General features: G+C 42.0%; 1 protein-coding gene across 2 annotated transcripts in view; it reads right to left on the reverse strand.

Annotated features, from left to right (window-relative positions):
- ARHGAP26 (Rho GTPase activating protein 26) overlaps positions 1–18762 on the reverse strand; it is a 479016-nt gene that overhangs the window by 156392 nt on the left and 303862 nt on the right. The window lies entirely within an intron of this gene.

The following is an 18762-nucleotide window of genomic DNA, read 5'->3' on the forward strand; positions in this document are numbered from 1 at the left end:
CACAGCTTTAAGCTATCAAGACTGTGTTATCCATTATCTACTGATGACCTCCTCTCTTCCTGCTTTCCCAAGCAGAGTTAGGGCACACCCCCAGGGTTCCCATAGCCCTTACCTCACACCTGGCACTAGCACACAGATCTGTGCTGTAGTTTACCTGTGGTCATATCCATGCTCCTCTCTAGGTTGTGAGTCCCTCCTAACAGGGAAGGCCTCATGCTCTCTTTGCTACAGTGTCTAGCATAGTGCCTGGCAAGCTGTAGGCACTCAACAAATAGCTCTTGAATGAGTTAGCACGTCTGAACAGGTCTTAGACTTGAAGATATCCAATGAAAAAGGAGGCTCCAGCGCAGAGTTGGCAGACCTGTTCTCTAAAGAACCAGACAGTAAATATTTCGGGCTTTGAGGGCCATATGGTTTCTCTTGCAACTTCTCAACCAGCCAGCGTAACTCGGAGGATGCCAGAGATAATACATAAATAAAGAAATGTGCCTCTGTTCCAATGCAACTTTGTGAACACTGAAATTTGAATCTCATATAATTTTCATGTGTCCTGAACTGTTTTTCTTCTTTTGATTATTTCCAACTATTGAAAACTGTACACAACCGTTCTGAGCTTGTGGGCCGCACAAAAACCAGCAGCAGGGTTTTCCAACCCCAGCTCTAGCAGATCTGGGCACATAGGTAGGAGGAAGAAGCTCAAGATACCAGATAGGCTGGAATAGACTGAGTCTAAGAAGAGAAGAAAGGGGTCTATGTTGAATGAAAAGCCAGTGGACCCTCACAGTACCTAAAAATGGGACAAAAAGATACAATACAGAAACAAAAAACAATGCAGTTTTTTTGCTGCTGTTCTTTTATTTTAAACCAGTTCTACCCTAACAGTAAAGCTCACATTCAATGAACTAATGGCTAAGGAAGTCAGAAAAAAAATTGGTATAGTTAAAAGTCATTAGTAAGACTAGTTGGGAAAAAAACAAAAGCTTTTTACCCCTATCTCAAGCATTGCTAAGATATATTCTCCTTTCTCTCTGGTGCCCACTCTCAGGTAGAAATGCAAATGAGCAGGGAAGTGGACAAAAGATGAGGAGCAAAAGGAGACCAAAGGGATTCTGTCTCAGAACGCCCAAGCACTGACTGTCCTGTCCTGTTTTACCAAGTCTTGTGCATAAAATCATAGATGTCTTCAAAGTTAAAAGAGGCTCAGAATCAAAGAATCTGCTCCATTCATTAAAAATAATTATAACTTTGTAAATAGCAGTCATTTTATAAAAATTCAAAAATAAAGAAGGCAAGAGAAGAAAACATAAGCACCTACAGATAACAACAGTTAAGATATTGCTGGATATCCTTCTAGACTCTGTTTTCCTTAACTGCACTGTGTGTATGTATGTCTGTGTGTGTGTGTTTTTAATGCAAAAATAATCCTCTTTATTTTGTAGATGGAGAAACCTGAGCCCTGGTACACTTGCTCAAGATCATGAATAAAATGAGTTTGTAAAAACTCAAGATCTGTACCTTTCACCTGTTGGGCCAATGCTTTCTCATATCACCTCCTAACAGAAATAAATCATCAGCATCTTGGATAAGTTAGTGCCTTGTTAGCACAGGTGCTCAATAAATTAATACATGGTGGCATGAATGATGCCAACTGGGCTGTCCTGTTTATCTCAGCTAAGCTCTGTCCAAGCCAGCTTCATCAGAGAAGCTGCTAATTATCAGTAACACCAGAGAACACAGTTTTTAACATGCTGCCAAATCCCAAAGAGCACAGGGATACAAGGACAGCCTCCTTTAATAGGAACTGACATAGAGCCTAGAATCTTTGCTACTGAAAGTGCTTCACTTTGGAATATTCTTTTGGTTTTACTTTAAAATGAGGCACAGTTCTGGGTCTTTTGTAGGTTAGTTTATCCAGCATTCATTTCTGGATCCTCCACATGTCATAAGGGGGACATTACAAAGAACAGAAAGCCGCACGACGTTTGCATTAGGTTTGCCTTACATTTCAACGGAGTAAGATCAGACTTAACCATGAATAAAACAACTTCTGATAGGTCTATTCATGTCAAGAATCATAACACCTTACATACTCCATAACACCTTACATACTCATAACATAACACCTTACATACTCCAGGTCTAGTTGTTCTGCCAGGGCGGCCCGTGTGCCCTGGGATCCCACCCCAGTCCACGCCCACTCCAGTGCCAACCAGCCTGCCAAACCTGCCCAGCACCTGCAGTCTGCAAAGGAAACACTGCTACACAAGGCCATGCCTTTAAGACTGGGAGAGGTACCTGTTTTGCCTAACTCTTAGAAACAAACACAGAAAGAAAGAAAAAAAAAGAAACTAGAAGCAGAATGGTATGTTCCAAATGAAAGAACAAGATAAAACCCCAGGAGGAAAAAAAACTTAATTAAATGGAGATAAATAATTTACCAGATAAAGAGTTCAAAGTAATGGTTATTAAAATGCTCACTGAATGCAGGAGAAGAATGGAAGAAGACAGAACTTCAAGAAAGAATTAGAAAATATAAAATAGAACAAATCACAGCTGAAGAATACAGTAACTGAAATGAATCAGCAGATTAGATGATACAGAAGAACAGATCAGCAATCTGGAAGACAGAATAGTGGAAATCACCCAATCAGAATGACAAAAAGAAAAAAGAATTTTGAAAAATGAGGATTGTTTAAGGGACGTCAGTGAGAACATCAAGTGTACTAACATTTACGTTATAGGGGTCCCAGAAAGAGAAAAGAGAGAGAAAGAATCAGAAAACTTATTTCAAGAAATAATGGCTAAAAATTTCCTTAACCTGGGTTAAGGAAAAAAGAAATAGGTATCCAGGTCCAGAGAGTCCCAAACAATATAAACCAAAAAGGGTTCACACCAAGACATATCACAATTTAAATGGTAAAAGTTAAAAACTGAATTTTTAAAAGCAGCAAAAGAAAAACAACTAGTCACATACAAGGGAACCACCCCCCGCCCCAATAAGGCTACCAGCTGATTTTTCAGCAGAAACTTTACAAGCCAGAAGGGAGTGCTAAAAGGAGAAAATTTACAACCAAGAATACTCTACATAGCAAGGATTCAGAATTGAAGGGAGATAAAGAGTTTCTTAGACAAGCAAAAACTAAAGGAGTTTACCACTACTAAACTGGTTTCACAAGAAATGCTGAAGGGTCTTCTTTAAGTGGCAAAGAAAGGTCATAACTAGAAATTTTTTAAAAACGAAAGAAAAAGAATCTCACTGGTAAAGGCAAATATATAGTAAATGCAGTGGATCAGGCACTTAAAAAGCAAGTATGAATGTGAAAAGACATAAGCAGTAATTTAAAGTCAACTGTAAGTAGTTGAGGAATACACAAAATTAAAATATGACATAAAAAACAAAACATGGAGGGGGAGGAAATATTTACTGCTTTTAGAATGTGTTCAAACTTAAGCAACTCTTAGATTCAAATAAACTGTTACATCTATATAGGTCAATATATATGAACTTCATGGTGACTACAGACCAAAAACCTACAAGAGCTACACAAAAAATAAAGGGAACAGAACCTAAATATAATGCAAAAGAAAATGATCAAACCACAAGGGAATAGACTAAGAAAAGAAATGAACACAGAAGAACTACAAAAACAACCAGAAAACAATTAACAAACTGGCAATAAGTATATACTTATCAATAATCACTTTAAAAATCAAAGGACTAAATGCTCCAATCAAAAGACATAGGGTGGCTGAATGAAGACCCATCTATATGCTGCCTACAAGAGACTCACTTCAGATCTAAAGACAGACTGAAAGTTAAGGGATGGAAAAACATATTCCATGCAAATGGAAACAAACAAACAGAAAAGGCTAGGTAGCAATACTCATATCAGACAAAACAGACTTTTAAAAGACAGTATACAACAAAAGATAAGGGCATTACATAATGATAAAGGGGTCAACCCAAGAAGATGATATAACATTCATAAATATTTATGCACTCAACATAGGAGCACCTAAATACATAAAGCAAATATTAACAGAAACAGAGGAAGAAACTGACAGTAACACAATTATAGTAGGAGACTTTAATACTCCATTTACATCAGTGGATAGATCATTTAGACAGAAAATTGATAAGGAAACATTGGCTTTGAATGACACATTAATCCAAATTGACTTCACAGATATATACAGAATATTCCACTCCAAAAGGGCAGAATACACATTTTTTTTCAAGTGCACATGGAACATTCTCCAGGATAGATTACATGTTAGGCCACAGAACTAGTCTCAGTAAATTTAAGAAAACTGAAATCATATCAAGCATCTTTTCAACCACAGTGGTATGAAACAATACATCCATTACAAGAAGAAAACTAACACATGGAGACTAAACAACATGCAGCTAGACAACCAATAGGTCAACAAAGAAATCAAAGAGAAAATTTAAAAATCCCTGGAGACAAATGAAAATGGAAACAACTTTCCAAAATCTATGGGACAGCAAAAGCAGTTCTAAGAGAGAAGTTCATAGTGATCCAGGCCTACCTCAAGAAACAAGAAAAATCTCAAATAACCTAACTGTACACCTAAAAGAACTATAAAAGAACAAACAAAACCCAAAGTTATCAGAAGGAAGGAAATAATAAAGATGAAAGCAGAAGTAAATGAAATAAAAACTAAGAAACCAAGAGTAACACAATAAAAGTAAGAGCTGGTTTTTGAATAGATTTTTTTAAATGACAAACTGTTAGCCAGACTTATGGTGGGGTGAGGGGGAGAACCAAATAAATAAAATCAGAAATCAAAGAGAACTTAAAACTGATACCAAAGAATAATAACGTTACTAAAACAACTATATGCCAACAAATCAGACAACTAGAAGAAATGGATAAATTCCTAGAAACATTCTATCTCCCAAGACTGAATCAGGAAGAAACAGAAAATCTGAACAGACCAATCACTAGCAATCAGTCATCAAAAAACACTCACGAAACAAAAGTCCAGGACCAGACAGCTTCACAGGTAAACTCTACCAAACAGACAGCTTCACAGGTAAACTATCAAAATACTCATGGCATTTTTCACAGAACTAGAACATATAATCCTAAAATTTGTATGGAACCACAAAAGACCCCAAATAGCCAAAGCAAACTTGAGAAAGAAGAAAGCTGGAGGTATTACACGCCCTGATTCCAAACTATACTACAAAGCTATAGTAATCAAAACACTATGGTACTGGAACAAAAGCAGACACATAGCTCAACGGAACAGAATAGAGAGCCCAGAAATAAACCCATGCTTACATGGTCAATTTACAACAAAAGAGGCAAGAATACACAATGGGGGAAAGACAGTCACTTTACTGAATGTTGCTAGGAAAACTGGACAGCTACATGCAAAAGAATAAAACTAGTCCACTTTCTTAGACCATATACAAAAACAAAACAAAAACAAAAAAAACCTCAAAACGGATTAAAGACTTAAATGTAAGACCTGAAACCATAAAACTCCTAGAAGAAAACATAGGCAGTAAGCTCTTTGACATCGGTCCTAGCAATACTTTTTAAGGTCTGTCTCTTCGAATAAGGGTAACAAAAACAAAACTAAGCAAGTGGGACTACATCAAACTAAAAAGCTTTTGCACAGCAAAGAAAACCTTCAACAAAATGAAAAGGCAACCTACTTAAAAGCAGAAGATATTTGCAAATGATATGTCTGATAAGGGATTAATATCCAAAATATATAAAGAATTCATACAACTCAATATCAAAAATCAAAAAATCTGATTAAACTATGGGCAGAGGACCTGAATAGACATTTTTCCAAAGAAGACATACAGATAGCCAACAGGCACATGAAAAGATGCTCAACATCACTAATCACCAGGGAAATGCAAATCAAAACCACAATGATATATCACCTCACACCTGTGAGAATGGCTATTATCAAAAAGATAAGAAACAAGGCCTTCCAAGATGGCCCACACTCTGTCTATAGAGAGTGTATCTCCCTGAATAAACCTTCTTTCACTTTACTATGTCTTGCTCTTGAATTCTCTCCTGCACAAAGCCAAGAACCCACACTTGGCGGCCATCCCAGGGACTCAGACGTGACTTGGGATGTGACCATCCTCTCGCACCTCACTCTCTTTCCTGCAACATCCTTTCTGGCACCCAGTGCGGGTCCTCAAAGGTCATAATCTCGATCCGCCTATTGGGCTATGGCTCCCCTCTGAAGGGTGGCTGGGACTTATCCTGAGCCATGGAGATTCAAGTAGCCCGTTAAGGGGCAGCTGACGTCGCCTGCAGGATCTGGCAGAGACCAGTTCTCTGGCCGTGAAGAAGCGCACTGAGGCCAAGGCTTTTCCCCCTCAGTCTTTCTCATTCTCCTATTGCTCTATCTCTTTGGACTTGAAAAGATCCACCCAGACGACCACCGAACATCCAAATTAAGACTGTGCGGCAAGTAATTGACAACTTGGCTGGGTCTAAAGAACTCCTGCCAGGGGGCTTACCTGGTGGCACAGTGGTTGAGAATCTGCCTGCCAATGCAGAGGACATGGGTTTGTGCCCTGGTCTGGGAGGATCCCACATGTCGGCCCGTGAGCCACAACTACTGAGCCTGCGCGTCTGGAGCCTGTGCTCCGCAACAGGAGAGGCCGCGATAGTGAGGGGCCCGCGCACCACGATGAAGAGTGGCCCCCGCTTTCCACAACTAGAGAAAGCCCTCGCAGAGAAACGAAGAACCAGCACAGACAAAAATAAAAAAAAATAAAATAAAAGGTAAGAAACAAATGTTGGTGATGATGGAGAGAAAAGGGAATCCTTGTGAACTGTTGTAGGGAATGTAAATTGGTACAACCACTACAGAAAATAGTATGAAGGTTCCTCAAAAAACAGAACTACCATATGATCCAGCAATGCTACTTCTGGGTATTTAGCCGAAGACAACAAAAACACTAATTTGAAAAGATACATGCATCTCAATGTTCATTGCAGCGTTATTTACAACAGACAAGATACGGAAGTAAACTAAGTGCTCAATGATGGATGAATGGATAAAGAAGATATGATACATACACACACACTGGAATTTTTACTCAACCATAAAAGATAATGAAATCTTTCCCATTTGTGACAACATGGATGGACCTAGAGGGTATTACACTAAGTGAAATAAGTCAGACAGAGAAAGACAAATACTCCAATTTTTCCTTGGATTGCCCCTCTCCCATTAGATGTGGTCCTACCAAGAATGTCAGCTGAGTACCCCACTACCACCTCGCCACAGAAGTGAGTGCATTACCCAAGGGAGGCCATTATGCTCTCTTCATTAGTAACGTTAACCTGTAGTGGAATCATAAGAAGACAAAGGTGTTCAGAGTTGAGACATTCAAAAGGTAGTGCTCCAGGGCCCCCCATTAGTTCCCCGGATATTTTCCACCCTTTATTTCATTCACTATTCAACAAATATTTATGGAGAGCTCCTCCTGCTACGTGCAAAGCTTTGTTGCAGGCAGTGTACAGACAGACAAATTTTCATCCTCACAGAGCTTACATTTCAGTGAGAAGAAAACAATAAATACATAAGTCAAATATACAGTATATTAGATGGTGATACATGTTATGGAAAAAAATTAAACAGTGCTAGTGGGTAGGGAGCACTGGGGCTGGAGGTTGTAATCCTAGAGCAAGACCTCACTGGGGAGAGAGAGGAGGGAAAGTGGGCAGAGCAGGTCTAAGGATCAAAGGAGCGAATAAATCCTAGGGCACGGAAAATGAGACTGAAAAGGAGCAGCCAAGGAGGTAGGGGGAAAAAACAGGAGAGTATGATGACCTGGAAACCAAGTGAAGAACGCATTTCAAGGAGGAGAGAGTGTGAAACTGTGTTAAGTCCTTCAGAACCATCAGGGAAGGTAAGTTGAAACTGACTTAGCAACACCAACAGGAGGCATTTCAGTGGAGCAGTAGGTGTAAAAGCCCGAGTGGTGGGACTTCCCTGGTGGCACAGTGGTTAAGGATCCACCTGCTAATGCAGGGGACACGGGTTCGATCCCTGGTCTGGGAAGATCCCACATGCCGCGAAGCAACTGGGCCCGTGTGCCACAACTGCTGAGCCTGCGCTCTAGAACTCATGAGCCACAACTACTAAGCCCGCGCGCCTGGAGCCCGTGCTTCATAACAAGAGAATCCACCACAATGAGAGGCCCATGCACCGCAGCAAAGAGCGGCCCCCGCTTGCCGCAACTAGAGAAAGCCCATGCGCAGCAAAGAAGACCCAGTGCAGCCAAAAAAAAAAAAAAAAAAAAAAAAAAATAGCCCGAATGGTGTAGGTTCAAGAGAGGATTTGGACACGGTGACACAGACAACTATTTAAGACATTCTGCTGAGAAGAGCACAGAGAAAAGGAATGGTATCGAGAAAGGGATGCAAGATCTAGAAAGGTTTTTTGTTTCGTTGTTTTTGTTCTTCATTCGTAAAGGATCACAGAAATTCTAAGTGCTGATGAGAAAGATTCAGCAGAAACTACAAAGTCAATGATGAAGGAAATAGAGGGCAAAACTACTGGAGCCAAATCCTTCTGGATGCAATCGGGGATCGGCTCTAGTGCCCCAGTGATGGGACTGCCTTTAGGTAGAAGCACTGAGTGTTCTTCTATCACCCATGGAGAGAAGACAGGAACATGGGCGTAGGTGTGGTGGCTTGTGGACGTTCTCCTGTCGCATCTATTTTCTCAGTGAAACAGGAAGCAACATCTGAGACAGTCATCTAGAAGAGAAGAGTGAATGGTGTAGGGACATGGAGTAGGATGTGAGGCATGTAAGGGCCCTTGAAGTTGTGTTCCAATGTCTGACGGTTCAACTCTGCTTTCAATTACTCCAAGAAGACTGTAAGTAAATTCCCTTCTTTTTTGAAAATTAGCCACAGTTGACGTCTGTTTCTTACAACTAAAGACCTAATACACCAATTCTTCCTTGGGGCCTTAGGGTTACCCCATTTTCTCACTGAAATCCTGACTTTAATAAAACAGTGATTCTGTTCTATCAAATCCTATGCACCTCCAAGTGAACAGGAAGAGTCTTGCAGCAGACCAACAAGCCAGACGTGTTGGGTTCCTCTACCACCTTGCACAGAACCAAGAAGATTATACTTACAATACCAAAGTGGAAACACTAAATCAGCATGCTAAACTGCTTAAACAAAAGCATTTCAATACATGTGAGAAAGCAGAAAAGATAGATACCAAAACTCAAATCGCCTTAACATTTCTTCAAATCCCCTTTTTGAGTTAAACTGCCAAAGTGTTTACCAAGACAGAATGAAGACAAATACATGTACAACGGTTCTTAGAGTGTAGATTAATCCTTCATTACAGATTTCAGTGACTCAGGGAGGGGGACCCATGTGAAGACTACACTAAGGGGTAAACCGGAGGCAAAGAGAACCGTTCTCACACTGGATGAGACTCTTTAATCTGGGAATGGCATCTGAAAGGCAGTCACACTGAGTAAGAAAGAAGATAAGTCAGACTCTTCCACAAAGAGAAACATTTCAAAGATCACAAAGATGAGTGGAAATTTCCAGACCGTGCAGACTAAGATGACTCTTCATGATAAAAACGTGTCGCTCCCTCTCCAGGAAATTAAGAGTTATTAAGTTGCAGCAAAGACAGCTGCTTCTGAGATGAAATCAGCCTTGCGACACCAAGAAGCAGGAGGGTGAGGGTGAGAAGCTGCTGACCTCCCGTGGAAATCAGCACCACACAGCTTGTTTCAAACAGGTGCACCACTCCACAGCGCATGTGACTCATGAAAAGCTCCGAATACTCACAGGGAACTGTAAGGCTTGGTGTAAGGTGTGACCTGAAAGCAGATATCAATGGCTTTCTCCCAGCTGACCCAATGCTGGCTCACCCTTTGCTACGAAGACTGAGATAGATGCTCAGCCCTTTGGCCCAAACACACACAAACTGCCAAGAAAACAAAAGCACAGCAAAAGTGAACATATGCACACAGGCAAATCTCCCAAGTGGGTAAGAGCCATGTGTGCTATGTTTTCGGCATTCAGCCCTAAGGGTTTTGCTTGCCAAGAACAAAACTGTGAAGAGAGCCCCGTCCCTTCCGTATGAATGCCTTGTTTTGGTTTAATCGTTAGAACAATTTCTCCATCTTCCCTCACCTTCAGGTACAGTTCCATGACCCTCCTTCCTCCATCCCCTGATTTCTCTGAAAGCCTACATTATACTACGTGCTAGATGCTCATCTAAGAGATTTAGGTGGATGAATTAACTCAACCCTCACAATGACTCTAAGAGGGTAGGTGCTATTGTTGTCTTTAGGTTTCCCAGAAGGAAGAGTCTGAGGTGACGGCTTATATGACACTATTCTATTCTACTTGGGGGTTCTCAGGGGGAAGGAGGCAGACAAGCGAACCCCTACCTGCTTCAAGCACCAATACCTGCTCCATCTCTGGGGACCATCTTCCGAGAGGCTACCTAATGACTGCTATTCAGTATGCCCAGCTCTCACCTCCCATTAGTCAAAGTTTTATTTTTTTAATACTCCTTTGCTTTTTTTAATACTCCTTTGCTTCCAGGTTGTACACATGCGGACGGCACTTTGTGTCATGTCTCCCGCGGGTGGGCGGTAAGAGGCAGGAGGCACATGGTAAGGGCATGAGGCTACCAGCTATCAGGCTGCACCTGCGTGAAACGAGTTGGAGGCTACACAACTGGTCACCACAGTGGTGGCTGAAATACGCACAGGAGAAGCCAAGAGAATCTGATTTAAATTTAAATGTTTCTAATACAATTATTATATCTCCTTATTCAGATGAGGAAACTCAGGCATGAAGAACTGAAGTACTTCACACAGGTTTCAGAAGAGATGAGCAAAACTAGGCAGTCTGGCTCCAGAATGTTCTCTTTATCACTGAGCTCTCAAGCACCTACAGATGAACTGCAATTACCCTGAAGTCTGCCAGCTGCCTCGCTGCAGCTGCCACATTTGCGCTACAATAGCTGTGAGCTGGTTGGAAAACCAGTCAGTGTAAGAAAATAAATATCACAGATAATGCTCACCATGCAATGCAAAGAGGATACGGCAAGAGAGGGCTTCAGTGCTCAAAACAGTGCAAGTGAATCAGTTAGTCACTGACACTCCACCAAATGACACTTAATGAAACCACCCCCATGGCCAACACATAAGAAATCTGGCTCAAAAGAGCGGAAATAAATGAAAGAGAGACTAAAAAAGACAAAGAGAAAAGATCAATGAAACTAAGAACTGGTTTTTAAAAAGATAAACAGAACAGACAAACCTTTAGCTAGACTCACCAAGAAAAAAAGGGAGAGGACTCAAAATCAGAAAAGGAAGAGAGGGAGCGAAGGGGGGAGGGAAGGAGCAGGGGAGGGAAGGAGGGACGGAAAGAAATCTGGCTCTGATAAGGGTTGGCAAAGAAGAAACAAAGTCGTGTCCATGCTTGTTAATACTCTCACGTATATAAGACCCTGAAGTAAAAGAGGGCAGCCACTAAGAGAGGAAAACATAGCATCCTCTCCTTTGCTCCTCCCTGAATTTGAAAGGGAACTCTATAGGTGACTCCATGGGTTCAGAAAAGGAAGTATCAAAGGTGTATCAAAAACCAGGAAAGTCACTGAAAAAATTCACCCAAACAGAAGCAGAACAAATCAAAACAAACAAGAGACCCAAATCAAAGGGGCTCTAAGACTGCTGAGTGTTCACAGCTTGAAGCTGAGCATTTCCCCTTTCACGATGGGCATTTCTTATGATGTGAAAGATTTAGTTCCCTGAATTCAGGAATTTTGATTTTTTTTTTTATAGCAAAAAATTTAAACTGAACTTGTGTCTTTCCTTCTCCTAACCCTGAAGGCTGGAAGGCCACAAAAGAGAGAAATTCCTGGGTTGAAAGTAAGTGAAAGTCTGGCAAGTAGGCTGAATAGGGGTTGAGCTCTGATTTCTTCTGCATTTCCATTAATTTAAAGTGCTAAGTTGCCTGTTTGCTTTAAAATATGTGTTTGTCCTCTTTGCAGTGTCCCTTTAAATAGATTTTCCTTTGGCTCTGCCAACAATAGCTAGAGAAGGTCCTTTGAGAATCCCATTCTTAGTCTTAAAAAAATACACTCTTCTCCCTGCCCCAAACACATAAACAGGCCTGGAAGCAGTATCTCTCACTTCTTCCAGGGATCTCCAATCTATCAAAAATAATAAATCTTTCAGGAAGAAAACAGAGCTGGTCAGGGAAATAATTCTCCCAGCTCATTTCTGTTTGTTCATGATGTGATCACCAAATATCAAGTCCCTTTTTTGGGATCAGCAGACAGATAGGTCAAGGGCTGAACACCCTAATGTCTACCCCATGGCCAGGCACAACAGGGACTACTAGGAACTAGGCAAACCGAAGAAGGCATGCCCAGGGGGATGCGGTGTGGCCCTCACTTACTTCCAGCCAATTGCTAGCAAGGAGATCTGAATTTTTCCAAGTAAAATGACCCCTGTTAAAAATGTTGGAAACCTGTCCAAATTTTTAAAACAGCGATGTGGGGGACAACAATACCAAATCGAGCACATGTGTGGGCTGCTCTGGCTAGAGGCCCTTGTTTGCAACCTCTAGGTAAGACACAAAGATAAAGGAAGACACAGACTGCCTGTCCCCCGGGAGCTTATGACCTAGTAGGAGTGAGAAGATACATACCTTGTGAACTGTCCCACAGGCGGAATGTGACACACGTTGAAAGACAGGAATAGGCAAAGGCTATGGGAGTTCAGGAAAGCAAGAGGGCACCTGAGGCAGAAAGGATTCTTGTAGGCAGTGGCATTGGAGCTGAGGCTAAAGAATGAAGTAGACTTTGGCAGGCAGAAGGTGGGGAGGGGCCGTTCCAAACAGAGGGAAAAAAAAAGAGAGGGAGCAGGGAAGAGGATAGCTGAGAGATGGTTAAGAGATGCTTCATGCTTCTACCCAACAAATACTCATGCGCGTCCACTGTGCACCATGCAGCAGCGATGCAGTGTGATCTTGAGGGACACAGACGAGGCTGCAAAGTCTGAAAGGGTCCAGTCCGGAGAAGGTCCTGGAGGCCATATCCAGAGTTTTGTCTTAAGAGCAAGGGGAAAGCTGCCTTTGATGTTTTTTTAAGCAGGGGAATCACAAGTTGGGATCCACAGTGTTCCAAGTTCCCCTGCTACAGAGCATGCATTCTGCGGCCTGGCAGGGAGCCAGAGCTCCACCAGCTAGAGCAAGCCAGCAAGAGGCCTTTGCAAACAGCCTGGGGAAGAGATGATGACAGCTCGGACTAGGGACGTACTGATGGACACGGAGGAAAGTGGACAGATTCAAAAGATAGTGAGGGGGCTTCCCTGGTGGCGCAGTGGTTGAGGCGCAGCCTGCCGATGCAGGGGACACGGGTTCGTGCCCCGGTCCAGGAAGATCCCACGTGCCGCGGAGCGGCTGGGCCCGTGAGCCATGGCCGCTGGGCCTGCGCATCTGGAGCCTGTGCTCCGCGGCGGGAGAGGCCACGACAGGGAGAGGCCCGCGTACCGAAAAAAAAAAAAAAAAAAGATAGGGGTTAAAATCACCAGAACTATCGGTCCAGGGTAGGAGTCAGTGAGGCAGAAGCCAAATGGACCTGGAGAATGTGGTCAACGTGGCTCTGGGGGGCTATCAGCCCACAACACCCGTGGCCCGGCAGCCAAGCAATTCTGTGCCAGCAGCCGTGGGTGTCTAGTGGTTACTAGAGAAAAGAAAGGTTCCGAAGCCAGGGTGTATGGCCAAGGGAAGGCTGCCAGAGAAGTTCACCGGAGCTTTCCATCTTAGAAAGACATCATCTCAAAAGTACTGTTTTCTTTTAAATGTGCTTTGTAAAATTCCACGGCTATTTTGTTTGGACTACTCTTGATGGCAAGGAAATAAGAAGCGCTTCTTGTATGTTCAACAGCTCTCCAGTAAGCTAAATCTTATCGTCTAGACTTGGGATGGAGGAAGAAGGCACAGTAGAGTATATATAAGATATATGCTAATGCCAAGTAGTCACTTCCTTTTATTTGGACCCTTTCTTGAGAACTTTAAGGGATGCTAGTTAACTACCAGGGCCCATCCTCCTTGGTGCCAAAGCCTAGCAATGATTCTTTTTTTTTAATAACCACAGGCATCTTTACATGAACCTAATTCACTCTGCATCTAGATCATGAAGGAAATGTGAATACGTCCTTCCTGACTTGCAGGGATGCCTGGAAGTACTCAAACTCCAGTCACAGGATGGAGAAAACAGCCAAGCCCCTGGATGTTCAACCATGGATAACTCACAGCAATGGCGTCTACCTATTATTTTGATAAGGTCTCACTTGTATGCCAAGCCTTTGCCCCACAATATTCCTTCCTGATCCTTGCAATCTACAGAATTTTGTCCTTTTGGGAAAGTCACACGTAACAGATTATCCAAGTAAACATTAAGCAATTGGGTAATGAAAAGAACAGTAGAGAATCAGCAAGTGGCAATGGGACTCAAGTTGATTCTGCCCTCTTCATTTCTCTCTCTCACCCTCCATCCCCACAAATCTTGGTGTTTCAGGGTATATGTGCCCACATGGCAGGTGTATTCATCTCCCCTCCCAAACTGGTCTTGTCCCACATGTCCTGATCGAGTTAGCACACCATGCAAAGATCATTCAAGAGACTTAATACTCTTTGTTAAATGTTATTTTACCTGGATTACTTGCAGTAGGCACTATGAGTTGCCTACTCAGAGCCCTGCTTTTATATGGGTATCCATGCCTCCCACAAATGACCCAGGTAAATCCTGTTTGGGGTAAAAAAATCACAGTGGTCCCATTCCCTTTGCTAGTGAATGCTTCAAACCAATGAGATGTGATAGGAAGTCTATTGGAGAACTTCTGGGAAAAGTATCATCACATCTCTTAAAAAGAGACTCAGAGAAGAAATACAGTTACCCCTGAACCATACTTCTGCACAGCTGCAAATCCTAATATAACTTTATAGTTGGCGCTCCATATCTGTGGTTCCGCACCCATGGATTCAACCATATTGCATTATGCATACAAACAGTGCATATTTATTGGGAAAAAAAAAACCCCATGTATAAGTGGACCCCCACAGTGCAAACCCATGCTGCTCAGGGATCAACTGTAATACCTTACTGCCCTGGACAACCGCTCAGGTGCAGATATGCAACACAACATCTTATGATCCTAAAAGGAGCTAGCCAACACAGTGAAGCTGGCTGTGAGCAGGACCGTGGAAATAACACAAGTATTTCATGAGCCAAGAAATTAACCAACCCTCAGGACTGATTTTGTGTAATGACACAACAGATTCCCTTATTGTTTAAGCCACTGTGAATTGGATTTTCTGTTTCTTGCAGCCCGAAGCATCTAAAATGATACAATTCTTCTTTGGAGAAGCAAGAAAAGGGCTCTGGCTTCCTGACAACACCAGGCAACAAAGGAGTAGTTGCCTCAAAAAAGAAAAGAGACTAAGATTTATTTCTCAGTAAGTGTTTCGGGAAAACCAGCTGTGAAAAGGTATTGTTAATAGCCATTCCGGATGTAGGAAGAGCTCTTTGAAATCCTCCCATGCAGCATAAACACTGTAATAAAGTTCCAATGAGCCACTGTGAATGGTATGTGTGGGGATATACAGCGTACTTGGAGTCATAATGGTATGCAAACATTGGGGAGCTACCATGAAATTAGTCTTTATTACTCATCTACTCTTATTTCCTTCTACAATTATAAGATTGGGAATTTTTTTCTTTTTTTGCCCCCTTTCTATCTGACGAAAACACAGATTCACGTGATTGGAAGGGAAGTCACAAAACCAGGCTCAGAGATGTTGAATGATTTCCACAAGGTCCCAAAGCCAGCTGGGGGCAATTTTCTTTATTATTAAAAATGCTTTGTGTGTGATTTTAAAACAAAGTCATTTGCTGAACACTCAAGTTAATGAAAGGCGAATAATTGTAGAGACATGGGAAATCACAACCAATTTTTTTTTAGTAATTTAATTATGCAAATAAAATCTCCTTTTCTGAACTCACTGCTTTGAGTTTCTTCTTCTCTTCTTCTAATAACCTCCTAAATTCCAATCCATTCCTCTCAATACCATTTCTCCCTCCTAGAGAATCCCTGCATATGGCCCATTCTCTAGGCCAGTGGTTCTCAAAAGACTGTTTGCCTGGGAAGTAAACTAAAAATGCAGAGTCCCAGGCAGAGTCCAATTCAGCAGATCAAGGCGGGGGCCCAGCAATGTAAATGTCAATGCAAACAAGCACCCGAGGTGAGTGTAACCATCCTTTGAGGTACATGACTCCAGACTGTATACTAGATTCCAGGTTCCAAATAGAAAACATCTAATTTTCATAGTAGATTTAAGCTGGGACAACAAAAATATGTGCAGAGTTGCCTATAATTTTTATGTTCCCTCTGAGGTCTGAAACAAATCCAAGAGCTCTGCGATTTGGATGTACCCTGGTAATCATTTGCGTGGAGGTCTGGAGTTTTTATTCTTTCCCCTCTGAATGTATTTCTACTTGGGATTAAATATAAAATGTCTTAACTCTTCCTCCACAGCTAAAGGAAATCAATTTCGTAAAGTGTTTCAAAAGAGTACTTAAAAAAATACACAAAATATCTTCCCTTTGAACCAGATGCCTGGGATGTACAGGGCAAACACAGTAAGTAATGAGAGAAGTAAACACCAGGTTTTCCAGCAGAACCAACCCTGAAACCAAAACTTAGGAAGGAAGCTGACCATTAAGTAAGTAGACCAGAGGAACAATAGCTCAGGCATATCCTTGGGTAAGTCTGAACCTGAGAAAACAGGAATGAAACAGACAAACCCCTTGTCCCAAGTTAACTTTCCCTTCCTGTTCGATTTTAAAATAGGACAGTGCTGTAAATGAGAATAGAGAGTTTACGTAGAATCTTAGAACTCCTCTGGGTGCCAAAACATTTTTTCAAACTGAAGTAAATACTCCTTACTGGATTCAGCAGTGCTCATTTATACTCATCTCCTCCAGGACATTTTAAATCTAGAGGCTCCAGAGACCAAGAACACAGCACGCTGGTAACGGGAGTCTGTGTGTTCTACCATCATGACCAACTCACATTACAGCCATGAGAGCTTGTCTATATGTAGACTTCTTAAGGATCACATGAACAAAGGAATGCCACTTAACCTCACAGAACCAAAGAAAATCACTGTTAAGTATCAAAGATAACACACAATGCTCCAGAAATGCTATAAAATAAATACTCCAGCAACAACATTGGTTTAAATTCTTTAGAAGGCAAAAAGTCAAGGCCGTAGCTTTAACATGCACATTCCAGCTGTACTTCTCCTGGGCTTAGGGACAAAGACTGAACTTAATGGGGTTGGGAGAGAAGAGGGTGGAACCAGAGGGAGAAAGTGAAGCGTCCGCCAGGAGATGAACAGGTTCGTTGGTCCAATACCCACCTTAAGGGTTTTGGATTTTTTTATTTCTATTTCTTTTTCTTTAGGATTCCTAACAATCCTCAGGGCATTTTAAAAATGGGAAGATTCAGTTCTGGCTTTACTGCATCACCAATGACTCTTGCTCTCTCTCAGTCCAATTAATCTCTCATCACACTGCACAGCCTGAACAGCCTGACTGCCTTCAGCTGCTTCCTATCCCTTCTTTAGCTGCTCCCAGAAGCCATGGAGGCCTCCCTAAGCCATGGAGGGCATTAAACAGTCAGCAGCATCGTCACACGTGCTTGGCTGGACGATGTACCTGGAACTTCCTCTGTTTGGGTGCAGGCCCTTCAAGTGTGCAACTAAGATCTAAGCCAGCTTTCCCGTTTCACAAATGCCTGACTGGGTTTGTGTGGAACAGGCACCACACCGTCATGTCAGAGCATCTGGAGTTACTTTTTAAAGCCCAGTTCCCATTGTTTTAAACACACTCATCAGGATTCTTTGACATTTGCGGGGGAGGTGCATATACTCCTTGAAAATTTGCATGTTCTCAGCTACACTTAATTGTTTCTAAACATGCAGTTCAGAGATGGCATGGCAAGAAAAAACATGTGACCTGGAATGGAGCAACCCTTTACTCAGCCTAACTGCTTCTCACCAGCATGCAAAACTCTTGTTCCTTCATCATTAAGACCTATGGAAATCTTTATGGTAACATCTATACTCTCTCTCCAAAATATCAAGTGCTTGCTAGAAACATGAAAACAAATCATAATCTCCCTCGGCAGAGTATCAAATTATCCCAAAGACATGACTTAACGCCAGAACAAAGTGCGGGTAAGCGCTGAAATTATAACACGTCAGTTCCACAGCATGCAGAGTTTAACAATTTCGGTTAACTGTTACAGTCTGTCTTTTCTTATGCGCTAGTCTCCAATAAAGAACATCCATCAAAGTTAAGAGAAGGTTAGAACATCCACACATGTAGTGCCTGATACAGCAAGGGGTATCATCAGCAAGGCCAATCCAAAGCAGCTCAGGCAACAGTAAATACACAAAAAATCCAAACCATTCCAAGAGTATAACTATCCCGAGCAGGAAAATCAGGCCCCCACTGACTTTCTTTGATTCTCCTCTATTCCTTATACTTCTTCAAAGGCTTTAATACATGTAACATTTAAAATCAATGACATTATAGAGAAGGGGGAGCCTACTATCCATATTTGACAGATGAAGAAACTAAGGAATCGAGGGGTCAGTGGCTTGTCCAGGGCTAGTTAAGTTG

Source organism: Leucopleurus acutus, assembly GCF_964270905.1.
Source record: "Leucopleurus acutus genome assembly, chromosome: 3".
NCBI classification, from domain to species: domain Eukaryota; kingdom Metazoa; phylum Chordata; class Mammalia; order Artiodactyla; family Delphinidae; genus Leucopleurus; species Leucopleurus acutus.